Here is a 19,213-nt window from a genome sequence, read left to right on the forward strand (position 1 = left end):
TGGACTAAATAGTTACCGAAGGTCATTCCAAGGTAACAACTCTGAGAGTCATATGATTCCATGTCTAATGGGAGTATTTAAGTTGACACCCTCCCTAATGAGTCAGGTAAAGCAAAGAAGACTGTATTTAAGAAGTGAGATAGCAGAAGGAATCCCTACCCACCTTATGGATCCTTCAACCAACTTTTAGAGTCTCTCAAGGCACTGGAGAATAAAACAAGATCAAGGTAGTAAAAAGATCAAGATCTAATAAAAAGAACACTGGCTTGGCAAGCAGGAGCTATATTAAACACCCACTAAGCACAGAACAATGTGCTAGGTGCTAGTTTGCTTAAGATGTGATGGCTGCCCTCATGGCACTTACAGAAACACAAAGAAGAGAAGATAGAAAAACAGCTAACTATAGGACACACTATTGTAAGATAACAGTATTAGGCATAGAACAAAGTGCTATATGAAGTAAAGGTAAAGACTGTTACTGACAGGTTGCTTTGGGGATCTTAACAGCTCTCTGGATTCCCGAGGAAGATAGCACTGAATTGTACTTTAAAGTATTCAGTACATTTTAGGTACAGGAAACAGTATGAGCAAAGACATAGAAGAGGGAAAGCATTAGATGTATTCGGGGAATTCTACTATGGTAGTTTAGCTGGAGTGAAAAATGATGTATGGAGGAAAATAGTACAAGAGAATGATGGCAAAAGAGAACAGTACCTGACTGTGGAGAGCTTTGAATGCCAGACAAATAACTTTAAACTTTGCTTGATAAGATAGAACTACTGAAGGTTTTGAGCAGAGGAGTGACACAATTTTATGCACAGAGATGGATCTGGCAGAGGCATTAAGATTGATTGCAGAGGACAGGAAGTGGGGCAGGAATGTCTATTAGGAGGTTACCGAAATTGTCTAGGTAGGTGGGAATCAATGACTGTAAGACAGTGGTGATAGCAGGAGTATAAAAGAGACAGAGAAGACCATTGGTGGCCTGAGGGTTCAGGAGAATTGGCCTAGTGTAGCCTTGCCTTACCTCTCAATCTTCCACTGTCCAGTTTCAACAAGGAGCTGGAGGCCCCCTCCTGGGGGCCTGAATGCTGACCTATCTCATCCCTACCCCTCCCTGAAATAACCCAGAGCTCCACTGTACTCCAACTTTCAAAAACCAAAAGTCATTGTTCAAGAACTATCTGCCTTGTCACTGCTCCCCAAAGTCAACTGGGCCTTTCCATTTGCCTTGAAGCTGGGCCTTCTTGTATGTGTTGGCTCTCTAATTAAAATATGAGCTCCTTGAAAGTAGGGATTTTAAAAATGTTTTACTGCGCTTTTGAAAATAAAAAGGAGAGACAGAGAGAGAATTTTTTGCTTTCTATTTGTAGCTCCAACACTCAGCATGGGATTTGGCATAAAGTAAGTGCTTAACAAATGCCTTTCCAACCCATTCTATTTTGCAGAGGTGAATGACAGGAATTAGAGGCGCCTTAGATATGAGAGGTAAGGGATTGGGAAGAGTTCAAGACAACACTAAGGTTTCCAACAGAAGAGAATGAGTAAATAGTGACAATACAGACAGAAATATAAAGTTAGAAGGATAATAAGCTTAGTTTTGGACACATTGAGTTTACAATGATGGTGAGACTCCAGGTAGAGATATACTAGAAAAAGACAGATATATGGAGGTCAGGGCTGAAGATATAGATAAGGAAGATGTCAGCACAGAGATAATGGTTAAAGCCACGGAATTAAACTCCGTGATTAGTTAAGGAGAAAGAGCACCAAGAAATGGACTAGTGAAGGAGACAGAGAAATAATAGTTGGAAAAGCAGGAAAACTAGAAGAATATGTTTTCTAGAGCCAAGAAAATAGAGAACATCCAGAAGAACAGAATGGTCAACAGTAACAAATGTATACAGATGTCTAGGAAGATAAAAAGCAAACAAACAAAAAGGCCAGTGAATTTGTGATTAGGAGGTCACTTCACTCCTGGTCCATTGACAGTAGTCTTGACTTACATCTTGCCATGGGACTCTGATGACTCTGGAGGAGTAATGACTTTTCTAATGACTAATGACTGTGCATAGCTCTGCCTCACTTAAATCCAATTCACTTGAAAGTCAAGACGTCATCCTTGTGATGTCATTGGTCCTCTTAAAGAATGAAGGATGAATACCAACAAGGAGGTCACTCATGACCTTTGGGATGGATGACTGGTGCTAGGAATTGAGGAGAGAGTGGGTTATAAGACTTGTCTCTGTCATTAACCTGGTATGTGACCTTAGGCAGGCCACTTTAATTCTCCAGACCTTAACTTAAATATCTGTAAAACTAGGGAATTGGACTATGTGATCTGAAAGTTACCCTCCTACTCAAAAACTAAATTATGATTATAATAAAGTTACTAAGGATAAGGGAGTATATCTAGATAGATGCCGCCTTCCTCCTCCTAGTTCCATCCCACAAATGAATACAAGGCTAATCTGAGAGGGGAAGGCAGAAGCAATTGGGAAAGGGACCAGCAAAGTTCTCTTGCAGAAGATGGAATATGAGCTGAGTCTTGAAGGAAGCCAAGAGTCAGAGGGGAGAAAGGAGAGAATTACAGTTATAAAGGACAGTCAGCACAAAGGCACAGAAATAAGATATACAGAGATGGAGAAGTTCCTTCTATTCAAGGAACTTCAGGGAGACCAGGGTTGTTGGGATCACAAAGTGCATAGAGGGGGGGCAAAGTTTAAGAAGACTGAAAAAGATAGGAAGGGGCTGATGAGGATGGGATCTAGACCCCAAAAAAGGAAAAATCCTGGACTTTCCCACATGGCCAAATCTCTGGCAGTCCCCTGAAGCTATAATCCCATCAACTGGCCTTTCATTGTGGCTATGCCCCATCTGTTACACCTAACCTAGCCTAGACTTCCCTATGTCCCCGGACACTTCCCACCCTTAATCCTACCTAGGCTCCATTTCCCTGGAATTCTATTATCTTATAGACTACTTGGCCACTCTGAGATCCCTCCCACAGTCTTTCTGTATATAAAGTCCATCTTGTCTCCATTAAGATGCTTAGATTTTCACAATCTAGCCAATAGCCCACAGGTACTCAGATTCCTTAAGAGTCTGGCTAATATGGTGAATCTTCAATAAACCTTGTTTTTGGCTGAAAGAAGGCTTGGGTCGAATTCTTTTGGGCAGGACCAACATGTCGTGATTTTGTGATTCCAGGTCCACTTACCTCTAGACCTCATCAGGGCCAGGTAATGAAGAACTTTAAATGCCACCCAGAGAACTTTATATTTCATTCTAGAAATAATAGGGTACCACTGGGTTTTACTGATTGGGGGTGGGTTGACATGTCTGACCCATGTTTTCGGAAAATTAGTTTGGTGGCTGAGGAGAGGATGGACTGGAGCAGGGAAAGACTTGAGGCTCAGAGACCAATTACAAGGATACTGCAATAGCCCATAAGAGGTGAGAAGGCCCTGAACTAGAACAAGAAAAGTAGTGAAGGCAGAAACAATAATCAGAAGCTATCAGGAGCAACCATCCACACTGAGGTCCAAAAAAAGAATGGGGAAACAAAACTAGAAATGGTCACTTCCCCTAAAAAGTAGAGAACTAATCACCTGCCTGTCCAGATAATCTGGAGCCATCTAGTGACAGCAACTTGTAAGAGGAACTGAGATATCACCCAAGTCCCCACTAAGTTTCAACAGGATTGGGATTCAATATTACCAGGCTAACAAGTGATTAGCATAGTGAAAGGTATACAACAGATGCTAGACAAATGTTTGTTAAATAGAAAAGGGTCTCCATTAAGATAGAGTGTTGGATATAGAGAAGACCTGAGTTTAAACCTTGTCTCAGGTTCTCCCCAGTTGTGCAACCTGGGGCAAGTCACTTAACTGCTCTGGGCCTCAGTTTACTTATCTGTAAAATGAGAGAGTTGGACTGGCTGGCCTCTAAGGTCCCTTCCAGATCTAAATATATGATCCTCTGAACTCTCCCAGCTAAGGATGTGGCTCAGGTTTGGGACTTTTGGGTAGAGAGTCACCAATTTAAGTCTAGCAAGATATTAAATCCTAAACCAGATAGCAGTTCTTATCTCAAGAGCAGAGAAATGGTCTAGCCCTAGCCAATAACCAAGTCAGTTCTTAGTTCCATTTGCTAATTTAAGACCATTCTTATCCCTACCAAACTCCAAAAAGACCATCAGATAACATTTTCATATCTACATATCAAAGGCAGCATTTAAATATAAAATGGTAGCCTAAGGGCCACATTCTCATACAGGGAGGGATTTCATCAACGAGTTTAGAAACAACTTCAGAGAATTATCTTCAATTGGGAGACAAAAATGCTACAGATACTTAACTTCTAAGATTTAGAAGAACAAGATTACTACTATTTGAAAGAAAAAATTCACAATGTTAAATTCTAGGGTCGAATCCAGCCCTGAACAGTAAATGACACCAACTGGATACCCAAGAGATTCATACTAGCCTAAGTCAGGAAGGGAAGGAAAAAGTGTGGTACATGAGCGACAGGGGATAGGATTTGCTCTAGATCCCTAAAAGGAAAAAATTGTGTCTTTGGGATCTGGACCCCAAAAAGGAAAAGCTCCTGAGTTTTCTCCAGTGCTCATCCTAGAATAATCCTTTCTATTGTCCTTTCACTGGGGCTTTGACCTTCAATTCTCTGATACTTCTAACCTAGCCCAACCCTTCATTGTCTGTTACCTCCGGATCACCCCAGGCTATTTTGCCACTCCTTGATTCCATCTAGACCCCTTCACAGTTACCTCCCTCAAATCCCAAACTATGGGCCACTCCTAGATTACATTTAGATCTTCCTACAGTCTTTCTGTATATAAAGTCCATCTTGCCCCCCCCAACTGCTCAGATTCCTTAAGACTGATTGACAAGCTTCACAAATGCACTGGTTCTTAAAAGTCCCGCCTACATTGGTGAAACAATAAACCTCTTTGACTAAAAGAAGGCTTGAGTTGAACTCTTTAGAGGCAGACCATACCTTTTGCCCTTGAGTTTCAGGGTTCCCAGCACCCCTGTTACTCTGAAACACCCTTTCTCTAACACACACATTTCTTTTACCAGCTCAAATTCTCACGCTGCCTGACTTGGCACCACTGCTCCTGGGCTATCCACCAACTCCTTTGTTCTTTCTCCATTTGCAGTTACAGCACCCAGGACTAGCTGTTTTCAGAGGCAGAAGGCAAGGGACAGAACTGCAGGTGGAGCTGACTAGAAGAGATTGAAGAGCAGATGCCTCTCTTTCTCTCTGCCAAACCCAGATTACTCAAATCCCCAGGAAAACGCCACTGCAAATGAAACACGAAAATGCAAACCACAGACAGTCTGCTCTCCTTCCCATACACATGTTCAAACAAGACTGTTTTCCAGTGGTCCCTAACGACTTCTACTGCATGAGGTCATTTCAATGGCTCAGGCTGCGGTTTTTGCTCTCCCTTCATTACAAGCCAGTTTCTATTTATCTGACCCAGATGTGCTAGGCCCAGAAGAGAAGGGAGAAACAACAGAAACACAGAATCTGGGAATGAAGACTTTTCCTCAAAACAAAGTCAAAGCAGATTCACAAAGAGCAGTGTAAAAACCTCGAGTTGGCTGGGCATGAATTCAGACCCATGGTCAGATGCTTTGGACATCAAGAGCCAACAGAGAAGAAGCAGGTGGGAGGGAGGTGCTCACTTCCTAGGCCAGGGGCTCTTAACTTTCTTTAAGTCACAATCCCCTTAGTGGACCCCTATTCAAAATAATGCTTTCAAAATGCCTAAACTAAAATACACAAGTTTACAAAGGAAACTAATTATAAAGCTATATTTTTTAAAAACTAAGTTCTTCTGGAGCCTTTCCCTTGTTAGCCAACACTCTCCATCATCCTCAATTTAAGGTAAAGGGCAGGTTCCCCAGCCCTGGTAAACGGTAAGATAGATCTGGAAGTTAGGGGCAGACTAGCAGCCACTGGACAGTTAACAGCTGGGGGGCAGGAGCCCAAGAATTACAGAATTATTCCTCCACCCTCTCAGGGAAACTGCAGACATACCTCTAAAGAGAGGATCAGTTGGGCCAAAGGGTGTGGTTCAGTTGCTGGAAGTCTCAAAAGCATATCCCCAAACCACTAATTACTTGGTACCACTAAAGATTAAGGCTGCTCTCTGAGGCAGAGGCCTGGTTTTAGCAAGGTCTTAGGTCTGCCAGAATTAATTTATAGGACCCTAGTTCCTCAATTTCTCCTCCCAATCTTTTGAAGGCTATGACAGACAGACTCAGACTTTTCCTCTCCTTAGTCACCAGCCACAGTAGGCTAATTGACAAAATGCCAGGGAGTTGAATGGGTCTCCTGGTTCAAAATCAAATTCTGCTATCTTAACCACAGCCCCCACATCCCTACCCCTAACCAGAGGAGCACCAGGAAAGTGGCTTCAATCTATACTCTCACTGCTGGCTTGAGAGGAATGGGGGGGCAAGGGAGGAGGGAGGAGAGGAAAGGAAACTATGAGACTGAAGGTGGGCAATGTTATATTGTAGGATAGCTTCAATATCTGTGTCACTCAGCAAAATGTGAGGATCAAGACAGCTGACTCCTAGTCAAAGTATGGAAATACATATACTATTGAATTTTGCTTCATAATTTTAAACTCCATAATAAAAAGAAGTCTATTCTAAAAGAGAGAGTTTGCCATACCACAATATGAAGCATCACTTAAGATACTCCTGGGCTATAAAAAAAAGTAGCCTCTCTCCCTAAGTACTTATCTCATCATTTCCTTATTTTATGTTGAGAAGAACATGGACGCCAAGTCTCAATAAAAAACGAATGGAAAATGTGCTATAGACTGTCTCCTGTGCGTGTGTCTAGGGGTGGGCTGGGCCAATAGGAATAAAGGGGAGACTGAAAAAAGGCACAGGACAGTACTCTCAAAAGGGAGCCCAGGTGTAGCAGTGGACAGAGCACTGGCCCTGGAGTCAGGAGGACCCAAGTTCAAATCCAGCCTCAGACACTTAGTAGCTATGTGACCCTGGGCAAGTCATTTAAGCCTGATTGCCTCCAAAAATAAAAGGGGAGGGAGGGGATCCAGCATCAACTAAAACTTATAGCACCACACGGAAGGTTTTCAGGAGATTAACCATTGATCTGGGAGGAGGCAAAGGGAGCAGGCTACCACAGGACGGAATTTACAGATGGAGCCAAATGAAGAAATGGAATAAGCTACCACTGTGGGTAATCTGGTTCCAGCCCAAGCCTAGCTCTTAGGTCCTCTGAGTAAGCAGAACTTTTCTGCTGACAAAGGCCCTGACTACCCACTAAGACTTGGGCCTTGGCCTCACTAAGGGCTTCCACCTCAGAAGGAAAACTTGCTAATTTTTGCTGGCTAGGGGATCATACAATTTGGTAGCCCTTAGCAATGCCATTTTGCAGTAGAATCTAAAAAGCTTGGCCTCCACAGATGATAAGGCTTTCAAGAAAAAATGGAAAGAGGATCTCCAGCACACTAAGAAACTGTTACTGGGACCCAAGTGGGGAGGGGTGAGCGGGTCTAGGCAGAAGAGGGGAAGGGAAACAAAAAAGTAGAGGTAATGGTGAGAAAGGTGGTAAGCAGCTGGTGCAGATCTTGACTTTTCTTCTCTTGAGGTCTTGAGCAAAGGTTTCCTTTTACAAATGGTCATTTTTTTTTTTACAACTAATTAATGAACTTTATTATGTTCTTCTTTTTTTTTTCCACTAGGCAATGGAGTTAAGTGACTTGCACAGGGTCACACAGCTAGTGTTATGTCTGAGGCCAAATTTGAACTCAGGTCCTCACGAATCCAGGGCTGGTGCTCTATCCACTGCGCCACCTAGCTGCCTCTATGTTCTTTTTTAAAATGCAAGTTGTGTGTCATAGAGATTCACAGCCTCAATTTCTGTTCTTGTATATGTACATGAATGCTCATGTTTTACTGATGTTTGTGAGGTTCAGAATAACAAAAAATAAAAATGTAAATGAAAGAAAAAGTAGACTATCTAAGAATGATGATAAGAGCTGAAGTTCATATAATGTGTTCAGATTTATACTGTTTTAACATTTTCCATGCCATCTGAGCCCATCAACCAATCTGTGAGGTAGGTACTACAAGTACCTAGCTACATTTCACAGATTAGGATCAAAAGAAGGTCATCTTTCTGATTAGCTGTCCTTGGACTCTGCTCCAAGAATACCCACGTGGAGGCCAAGGGAAATGGGACACAGAGAAAGTCCCACACCAGCCTGTGGTGGAGAGTAGCCCTTCACACAGGATACCTGGAACTCAATAATGCTACGCTTGCCTCCTTCCAAACCCTCAAGAAAACTTTAATACTTTGGTATCAGGAGGTTTGAAGTGCACAAAAAGGGAAAGAAAAGAGCCTGATGCCTTTAGGATCGCTGGGAGGGAAGGCTGAAGGCACAAAGAGATGCTAGAACAGGTCCCTGCCCTCTCCTCTTGTTCCTCCTTCCTCCAGTCCCATCAGCAAAGCCCCACTTAAAGTACTAAATAGACACCAAACCTCTGTTCACACAGAAACTAACTCTCCTCAGTAGGCTGTGGGACATGTGCTCCTTCTGCCTCTTTGCTCAGAATGTTCCCTCTTTCCCAGAATGCCCCTTCATGCAAACTTTGCCCCAAAAGCCCTGGCTCAAATTCTACCTCCTGCTGGAAATCTCCTGGCTCACAGGAACCCCTGGCTCTTCTGATCTCCGGCAGCCATCATTATCCATACCACTTATCTGACCTGTGATAACAAGTTTCCTTTGTTCCATGGGTTGCTGTGGCCAAAGAATCTATCCCTGTGGCCGACCAACTAGTGATGAGCTTCTTTCTCTGTTCTTAGCGAGCTTGGCCTCAGAAAGCAAATTCAAGTTTATTACTGGGACTGAGCTTTCTAGCATGGCAGAACCCGCCTGGGCATGTGCATTGCCTGCAAGAACCTGAGGCTATCTCCACAACACAATGGGGCTCTCAGAGTAGGACTCTGTGAAGGCCTTTGTGAGTAGGCTCAACATATTAAAACAAAATTTGATGAAGGAGAACAAGAGTAAAAGGTGTCATCAAAGAAATGTATGAGTGAAAAAGAAGGTGGACTGATCATATGGCAGTAGCAAGTGAAAACATTTGATGGATAGGTTGTGCACTCTACTGGTAGACTCTTGATGTTGGAAAAGTGCAAGGAAGACCCTGGCATGTTAAGTGGACCCATGTAGTGAGCTTTTAGGAAGACACATACAAGAGTCATACCAGTTGGGAAGGAATTGATGGATTGGGGTCAGAATTATTGGAGGGAATGCACACAATGACATCACAGAGGTTGTCTTCTGACCTAACTGATTGTTCGTTCTCAGGCTCCTTGGCTGGCTCTTTATCCATATCATGCCCCTTAAATGTGGGTGAATCCCAATCCCAGATCTCTGTTCTTCTCTTCTCTCCCTATACTCTCTCACTTCATGACCAATCAGCTCCTTTGAGTCTCCAAGAGTGTTACTCTAGTAGCTGAGTCCAAGAACAGCTAATCCAAAAGATGACAGTGTTCAAAAAGAAAAGGATGCATAAGACTCACAGATTTACATATCTAGCCCTAGTCTCTCTCCTGAGCTCCATTCCCATATCACCAACTGCCTGATGGACATTTCAAACTGGTTATCCCATAGAGATCTCAAACATATGTCTAAAACAGAACTCATTCCCCTCAGATCCACTTGTTTTCTGAAGTTCCTTGTTTCTGTCCAGGGCACCATCATGCTCCCAGTATCCCACGTTCACGACCCCTTACTCATTCTCACTTACTCCATATATCCACTCAGTTGCCAAATCTTGCCATTTCTGTCTCCAACATCTCTTGCATCTAACCCCTTTTCATTATTCACATAGCTACCAACTTAGTTCAGGTCTTTATCACCTCGTGCTAGTAACAATTTAACAGCCTCCTAATTGGCCTTCCTGCCTCAAGTTTTCCCTACGCCAATTCATTCTTTGCCAAAGCCAAAGTGATTTTCCTTAAGTAGGTCTGACCCTGTCACTTTATTATAAAGTCAATGAAGTCCAATGTTCCCCTAATGACTCTAGGGTCAAACACAAATGGCTTAGCATTAAAAGTCCTTCACAACCTGGTCCCAACCTACCTTTCCTGCTTTATTACATATCACTCCCTTTCCCACATTCTGTAGGCTAGCCAAACCAGCCTCTTTGTTGCCCAACCCCTCCCCCAATTTTGGTCTCTGTGCCTTTGTCTTGACAGTCCCTCATGTCTGGGATACACTCACTTGTCACCTCTGCCTTGTAGAATCCCTTACATCAATTACAATTCAGCTCTGCATTTGTCATTCAGTCCTAACTCTTTGTGCATATCACACCAGGCCCTTCTATCCCCCACCATCTCCCAAAGTCCGTCTAAGCTCATGTTTGTTGCTTCCATGACGCTAATGCTCTAGCATTACCTTCTACTGAAAGCCTTTCCTGATCCCCCCAATGGCTAGTGCCCCCTTTTCCTAAACTATCTTGCACTGATTTTGCCTTTGGTGTAAATGTGCATGTGTACATGTTGTCTTTCTCAAGAGGATTTAAGTCGAGACTCTTTCATCCTTTGTATTTGTGCCCCCAGTGTCCAGCACAGTGCCAGGCACATAGTATGTGCTTAATAAACGCTTGGTGACAGACTAAGTAATATGCTACCTTAGATCATTAACTTTTCACGTGTATGTCTTGTTTCCCCACTAGCATCTAAGTAAGTTCTTTGAGTGGTATAACAGCATGATTTAGCACTTACACACAGATGTTAAAAAAACTTTTTGTTTCCTGACTAATGTGCTCCATGTGACTGCAAGTCACACACATGCATCTATTAGGGAAGTTAGAGGAGACCCAAGAAAAGTAGGTCATCTATGCAGAAAGTAAGGCTCTGCGTTTTCATGCCACAAGGATTCCAGCTGCTCAGAACACTAACTTCCTAGCTGGGCCTGGCCTTCTGGAGCTAATCTCTCTATGAGATCAATGTGGCCTTCTATCTGCAGTGCCATATAGAGAATACATCTGAAAAGCCCTCAACTAATTCTCCTCTAAATGCCAACTGATCTTTCTCTAAAGAGGGACATCTATGGCTTCAAGAAAAGAAAATTTAAGGCTCTAGAACCAGAAAGCACCTTAGAAATCAGCAGGCAAACCTTCTCATTGGACAAACAAGGAAATGAGCCTACGGAGAATAAATAACTTGCTTACAATCCCATAAGTAGCAGAGACCAGATCAAACCCAGGTCCCAGGCCACTACTTTTTTGTACTATACCAGTTATAAAGCCAAAGGACAGCCTTTCAGTGAGTTGGTCAATAGGCATTTTTGTTTTTTTAGGCAACTGGGGTTAAGTGACTTGCCCAGAGTCACACAGCTAGTAAGTGTCAAGCGTTTGGTCTGAGGCCAGATTTGAACTCAGGTCCTCCTGACTTCAGGGCCGGTGCTCTATCTGCTGCGCCACCTTGCTGCCCCCCCAATAAGCATTTATTAAGCAGCTACTACTTGCCAGGCACTATGTTAAGCACTGGAGATACAGAAAGAGGCAAAAGGCATTCCTCCCAGATCTCAGCAATATTCTATCCTGGTCTAACCCAGGCCACAGTGGGGTTTTACTCCAATTTAAAGCTTTCTCAAAGCTACATTCCTCTCTACTGATTGAGAATGAGTGGCTATGCAGTCCTATTCTTAGACTATTACTGCTAGGAAAGGTCTCAGAGATGATCTGGTCTAATCCTCTACTTTTATAGAAGAAGCTAAGGCCTAGAGGTAGGAAGTGACTTATCCAAGGTCACATCATCTCTGTCCTTTTTAAAAAATATTTAATTTTTTCCTATTTAATAGTATTTTATTTTTTCCAATTACATGTAAAGATAGTTTCCAACATTCACTTTTATAAGATTTTGAATTCCAATTTTTTTTCTCCCTCCCTCCCCTCCCCTCTCCCCAAGATGGCCCCATCATCTCTTTAGAAGGGATCTGGCCAAAACTATCCCTGGTCATTAGTACCCTTCTAACTACTGTCATTACTCTAATAACTACTGTCCCTTGGTTCAGGGGCAAAAAGAGCTAAAGAGGAGGGAGACCCATGATAAGATGGAATGTTGCCAAAGTCCTGTGCTGGCCTGTGACGGAGTGGAGCACTGAATGCCTGGTACCCAGTCCTCCTCTCCAGCTGCTAGAGAACCCAGCCACATTGTACAATTCTGTCCAGGGCCTAAGTCACCCTGACATGGCAGTTCTGTGTAGCCATAGCAGCTGAGCCAACCTTCCTCCTTAATGCTCTCAATTACAATTTTCCCAGAGAGGAAAAAAAAGTCCCAATGAAGATAACTGTTCAAAACATGAAGAGGAAGAGAAGCTAAACATAAACAGAAGTTAAGCAAAACTCAAAACCCCAAAAGAAAAAACCTGAACTGAAAACTCTCACCAAGAGTAGCTTCAAATAAGGCTTCTGTATAAGCCCTACAGTGGTTTCTCCGGTAATTCTTTCTGGGCACTACTCTACTCTCTGAGGCTCAGGTTTCCTCCACGTAAAATTGGAGAGGACAATACTGGCCTGAGGCTAAAGTCCCAAAATTTCTTGGAAGCCTATTAGGGGATGGTTCCCAAGATCTGCTTCCTCTTTCTCCTCCCTACCTTAATCCCCCCTTCACCCATATATTCTTGCCTTCTCCTACAGAACTGGAGATTACACTCCCTTGTTTTATATCCTGGGAAATAACTGGCCTTTTCAGAAGGTAGTCCTGGCTTCTAAGCCAACCCCACCCCCTTCCTTTCTCAGAAATATCTCCCTCCCCAGATAGGAGGTCACTGAAATCTCACAGAAAGGACTCCACTGATGGGAGAGCAAGAGTGTTTGAGCAGTGGGATTAGATAAAGTCAGAGGCAGAACTTCATTGGCTACCTAAGGGAAATGTTCCAAGATCAGACCTACTCTGGCTGGTTGGAGAGACCATCAAGATAAGCTGTCAGTCATGAAACCAAAAAGGTTTGTGGCACAATCCTACCTCAAGAATAACAATGCAGGACATACAGATAGACAACGAGCTAGTCCTAGAGTTGAAAAGGAGGAGGACAACAGGTTAGATTGCTTTTAAGAAATTGCAATGGACTTTTCCTAATCCTCCCCAACCCTGACACAATCTTCCCATAACAGCAAAGACCTATGGTTTGTTTGTTTGTTTGTTTGTGATGTAAATATTTTACCAGTGTGGCTTCCTGGCAGAGACCCTGAACACCACACCTGAGGGAGAGGATCACAGAGAAAGCAATGGAAAGGCACATGGTAGATATGAGCAGCCTGCAACATATAACCAACAAAGACCTTCCAAGAAGAGCAGAAATAAAGGATGTCATCAATTTTAAGGCATAAAGGAAAGATGGGGGGTTGGCTTAGAAGCCAGGTGCTCTCACCACATGGTGAGAGCAAGGGATAACAGGTGGATAGCCAGGGTTCTCAATAAGTGGTCCTTGTGATGTAAGGAGAAAGCAAGGAAGGATTCTAGCACATTGGTTGGACCTCAGTGGTAGATTCTGGGAAGGACACACATGAAAGTTGCACAGGATAGGGAGGCGTGGAGGAGTCACAGTCTGCATTGTTAAAAGAAACACCCGAGTCCAGGAGATCACAAATACAGTTAAGTAGTAGTTTGAGTTATATTTAGTTTGTTTTTTTAGTTCTCCAGACCTTTGACTTTATTTGTATCTGGAACGCTCAGTAAGGCAACTCCATCTACCCATGTGAATCAGCTGCTGTTCTGCAATGTTTAGTTTTACAGTTTCCTGGGACAGTGAGAGGTCACATCCTGTTCAAGGTGTGTGAGATAGATGAAGTTTCCTCAGTGCTAAAACTCATAAATCCTCTTTGTACTCCCAAAGCAGTAAAACTTGATGAATCTGCAAACATTAACCTGTGCTCTAATTCCCCTAGCAAGGTAAAAATTTGGAAAGACTGCTAGCTTAACTGCCAGGGGCTTCCTGCTTCCTGTCTCTAGGCGGGACTTCTAAATGGTTATCAAAAGTCCTCCTGATTCTTTGTCTCTAGGCAAATATTTCCAAATAAGGGTCTTAGAAAGCTGCTTTTAGATTGTGCACCCCGAAACCCCGCCAATGGGAAGACGGGTTCAGAAATGGGGAGGGGGTATTGCGTTAGGGCTATAAAACTTTGCTTCTCACAGCCAGCAGGTGCGCTCCCTGATTGTCACTGCTCAAGCAACGAGGGCTGGGCCCTTTCTCATGAGAAAGAATAAAACCTTTTCTGATCTCTGCCTCAGCCTCTGAACTTTTAATTCTAGTGTGGCCATTGTCCCACACAATGGTCATTCAGCCAATGGCATAAGAGGTGAGACTTTAATCCAGAACTTGGCTCCAAGGCTAACTCTCCATTTACTAGGCCAAGCTTTCTCATTTTGTCATATAACCATTTTATTATATTGTGGTAGGTTACAGATTGATAGATAGATTGATAGATAGATAGATAGATAAATAGGTAGATATCTACATATATATACATAGAGAGAGAAAAAAGAGAGACACAGAGAGAGAGAGACAGACAGAGAGATAGAGATAGATAAGATTGGGGAGGGGGAGAGAAAACACCCCTGGTTCTTTCAACTTCTTTTTATGTGTTGTCCTCCCCACTTAGATTACAAGCTCTTCAGAACCACGAGAACAGTGTATACAGTAACAGCAACACTGTGCAATCATCAATTATGATGGACTTAGCTCTTGTCAGCAACACAATGTTCTAAGACAGTTCCAAAAGCCCCATGATGGAAAACGCTATCCACACCCAGAGAAAGAACTATGGAGTCTGAATGCAGATTGAAGCATACTATTTTCACCTTTTTTAGTTTTTTCTTTCTTGTAGTTTTTCCTTTTTGTTCTGATTTTTCTTTCACAACATGAGTAATATGGAAATATGTTTAGTATGATTATACATGTATAACCTATATCAGATTGTTTGTCATCTTGGGGAGGGGCGGAGGGAAGGGAAGAAAGGAGAAAAAATTTGGAACTCAAAATCTTATAAAAATGAATGTTGAAAGTTATCTTTACATATAATTGGAAAAAATAAAATGTTGTTAACTGGAAAAAATAAAAATAAATATTATAATCTCTTTGAGGGGAAAAAAAAAAAGAGTAACAATGCAGGGAGGGCACTGGACTGTGAGTCAGGAAGCCCAGGATTTAGTCCCTGCTCTGCCACTAATTTCTTATATATTTTTAAACAAGTCATTTAATCTAAAGGTCACCTGTAAAATAAGAGGGTTGGATTAGATGATCTTTAAGGATCTCTGAGCGCTAAAGGTTTAGGAAGAATCCTAATGGCATAAGGGAGAAGCTAAGGTGAAAATGCAACAGCAGGCCATGGAGCTGGACATGCCCTGCAGACAAGGAAAAACAGGGGAATGGAGGAGATCTCCTAAGGTGAGAGAAGAACCTTGAGGGCAGATGCACTCCTTAAAGGACCCAGAGGTTCTGTGTCCCTACCATCTAGCGCAAGGCCCTCGCACATAGTAGGTGGTTAATAGACACTTGTTAACTGAACAATAAAAGTGTCCAGTGGTGAAGCCTATAGACTCCTTCTCAGAATGATGTTTTTAAATGCATAAAATAAAATATATAGGGATGACAAAGGAAACCAATTTTATACTGAAATATAGTTATCAAAATATTTTTTAAGAGGCAAGTGTATGGAGCTAAGATAAGAACCCCTGCCTTAGGGGGCAGGCACTGTTGTTGCATTGTGTCTGGAGGGGCCGGAGCAGGGAGGAAGATGTGGAGACTCTGCAGACAGCCAACGGGGGAGACTCTCAACGGAAGGGGACTCTGGCCTCCCAACCCGATCCCAGCAGGGACTTGCCCATTCGGGCTCTAGACAGGTTGTGCTTTACTGAGAGCCACGGTAACACTTCCACCTTGTGGCTGCTCTCTGATTTGCCCACAACTGAATCAGGATTTGAGGATTGGGGATTCATCCATTCAACATTTTTATTAAGCACCTTTTCTGTACCATTCATTGTAGTGGGCCACATAAGGGGAGATATTCAAGATGTAGTCACTGCCCTAAAGGGTGGGTCGCATCCCCTCTCCTCACTTATAAAATGAGGGCATTGGAGACAAATTCTATGGTCCCTTTAAGCTCTTGAGCCTGACTCTAGCCCTAGCTCAGGGCTATGTGTGAACACTTGAGTAACAAACAATTTCCTCTTTGTGGCCAGGCCATCTCCAGAATAAGGAAAGAGAGGAACCAATGGAGCTCGTCCCTAACCTCTGTCTCTATGGTTGGTAACCCATGGGTTGTTCTGAGCGGCCCTCACACTGCTCGTCTAATTAGTAGTTATTCTGAAGGGGGCAGGAGATTCAGAAGGGGCAGTATTGGTACTGTCATGTTAAATTGAATGCATACTTTTTTAAAAAAACTGTAAGAGATTTATGGTTTCATATACAATCCTTTTTTCTGTTCTTATTTGTACATAGAAAGTTCATGTTTGTCAAATTTATGACTAAAATAAAGAAAAAGTTTTTAAAAGTTTTTCTGGCAACATATGCTATGGTGTAGCATATATTTAGTGTAGACTACACTAAAAATATACATATATATGTGCGTAAAATAACCTAAATAACAAATGCTTGTATTTTGTTCACTATCAGCATTTTAAATCCTGCTTCCAGTTAAAAGATTCTTTCATATGGTACTTACCATCAGTATCCCATCATGTATCGGAGGTTGTATATCCCTTTGGTAAAAACTTCCCACCCTCCCAAACTGTCCAGATTGGGAATCTCCAAATCTAACTTGGGCCATATTACATAAAGACCGAGGGGAGGAATTGGAAGAGCTTAGCCTGGGAAGAGAAGACTTTGGGGAGATGTGATATGGAAAAGTGATTAGACTTGTCCTGCGTGGCCCAAGAGAATAGAATCAGAACCAATCAGTAGATGTTGGTTATATAGGAGGAAGACAGGCTTAACAGTTAGAGCTGTCAGCCCCTGCCTCTTTAATGATTACATGCACTGAGCACCTGCTTGCTCCCTCCCCATCCACAACCCCCACTCCATAAAAAATGTTTCAGCTGCTCATACTTTTTCATCAGATAGAACCAGGGTTCAGGACACTGTTCCTCCATCTGAGTTCAAATTCGGTCTCAGACACATAATACTTGTCCTTATGTTAAAGATATCAAATATGGAGCAGCTGCCTAAGCCCTAATGCTTCATATGTCAGTCCTAGTGGATGCTGATGCTTTTACTACAAGGCCAAAGGAGTCAATTGTGAACAGAGTTGGGGAAGACGCAAGGTAATAAAAGATGGGGAGAGTCTCTGTAAGAAAAGCGATTGACTTGAAGAACAAATACAAAAACAAGAGTTCAGATGCTAATGAAATAAATGAAGAGGCCAGGAACAGTCCTACCACAGCCATTGTCCTTACACAGACATTGCTAAAAAAGGCTTTGCAAGATTAGTAAAGAGGCAAATCTGGGGGAGATCAGGAGAGGAGTGATGCTGGAACTGATGCTACCACTTCTGAGCTGAAGGAGCAGTTTAAAGCTGTCACAACCCCCTGAAGAAATACTCAGATGGCCAGAATTTCTGCAAATGGACGCTGATAAACTGGCAACATAATATATGATGAAATGAAAAAAATTCCATGAAAGGGAGTCATTTCAGTAAAGGATGGAAATATAATGGATGAAAAAAAGCAGAAATGATGAAAGTCATGAAGTTTAACAGAAGTCCTCTCTTTCCATATTTTATTAATGTAGCCAAAGGTCAGAAATGTGAACTCCCAGATGCTTATTAAATAAAAAAGGTCTCTAGTGTCCAATGTCTTGTACCTGCTCTTGAAATTTTCATATGGTTACCGTATGCCCTTGCTCATAATTGCTGAGGATGTCAAAGGAGAAGCACTTGGTACACTGGTTTTGAACAGACTAAAATTTGGGTTGCCAGTTGTTGTAATAAAAGGTTTTGGTGTCAACAGGAAACAAACAAACAAACATCTTAAGGACACTGGCTACTGCTACTGGCAGTGCAGTGTTTGGAAATGAAAGACTGACCCTGAACCTTGAAGATATTCATGATTCTGGAAAAGACGGAGAGGTTTTTATGATAAAGGATGACATCATGCTTTTGAAATGCAAGGGTGAAAAATCTCAAACTAGGGGTAGCTAAGTGGCTCAGTGGATAGAGCTGCAGCCTTGGAGTCTGGAGGACCTGAGTTCAAATTCGGTCTCAGACACATAATACTCACTAGCTGTGTGACCCTGGGCAAGTCACTTAACCCCATTGTCTCAAAAAAAAATCCCCAACTGAAAAGCAGATTTAAGAAATTATGGAACAGTTAGAAATTGCAAGTAGTGACTATGAAAAAGAAATGTTAAATGAACAGCTGGTAAACTTTTTGATGTAATAAAAGTAAGTGAAACAAGTGATATAGCAGTGAATGAAAAGAAAGATTGAGTTACTGATGGACTAAATGCCATACAGTTAGCAGTACCTGGCTTCAGTGCATTCCAGTCTGAGAATCATTAATTTATAACCACTACCCCCCAAAAACAAAAACAAAAAAGAAAAAAAACTGGAACAGAAATAACTTAAAAATTCCTTCAGTTCCCACTGCTAAGAATGCAACTGGGTGGGCAGCTACGTGGTGCAGTGGATAGAGCACCAGCCCTGGAGCCAAGAGGACCTGAGTTCAAATCCGGACTCAGACCAAACACTTGACACTTACTAGCTGTGTGACTCTGGGCAAATCACTTAACCCCAAACGCCTAAAAAAAAAAATGCAATTGGGTAAAAGTCACAGATAGATGAGAAAATTTTATATAAAGCTCATCAGTGCTAGTCATGGTGGTGCACATCCTGTAGTTCTTGCTACTGGGAGAAGTGGAAGCTGGTAAAATGCCTGTGTTTTGGGGGTTCAGTTAAAGTTGCCTGAGTGTCTACATTAAATGGAGCACCAATATAGTGAGCCCTGGGGTTAGGGAGACCACCAAGTCACCTAAAGAGGGGTGAACTAGGAAATGGGACAGGTCAAAACTCTTATACTGGGGTATGGCTTAGGAGAGATAGAGAAATCAAGCCTCAAAAAAAAAAAAAAAGGTCCTTAGAGATCAGTCACGATGCCATGCTTGGAGATTATGTAAGCATGGTTGGAAAAAGGA

General features: G+C 42.4%; 1 protein-coding gene and 1 pseudogene across 1 annotated transcript in view; one reads left to right on the top strand and one right to left on the bottom strand.

The window, feature by feature from the left end:
* DCPS (decapping enzyme, scavenger) overlaps nucleotides 1–19,213 on the bottom strand; it is a 44,027-nt gene that overhangs the window by 18,913 nt on the left and 5,901 nt on the right. The window lies entirely within an intron of this gene.
* LOC114054400 lies at nucleotides 15,398–18,581 on the top strand (annotated as a pseudogene).

This window comes from Vombatus ursinus, unplaced genomic scaffold (genome assembly GCF_900497805.2).
Source record: "Vombatus ursinus unplaced genomic scaffold, bare-nosed wombat genome assembly UNPS02014813.1, whole genome shotgun sequence".
Classification (NCBI taxonomy): Eukaryota; Metazoa; Chordata; class Mammalia; order Diprotodontia; family Vombatidae; genus Vombatus; species Vombatus ursinus.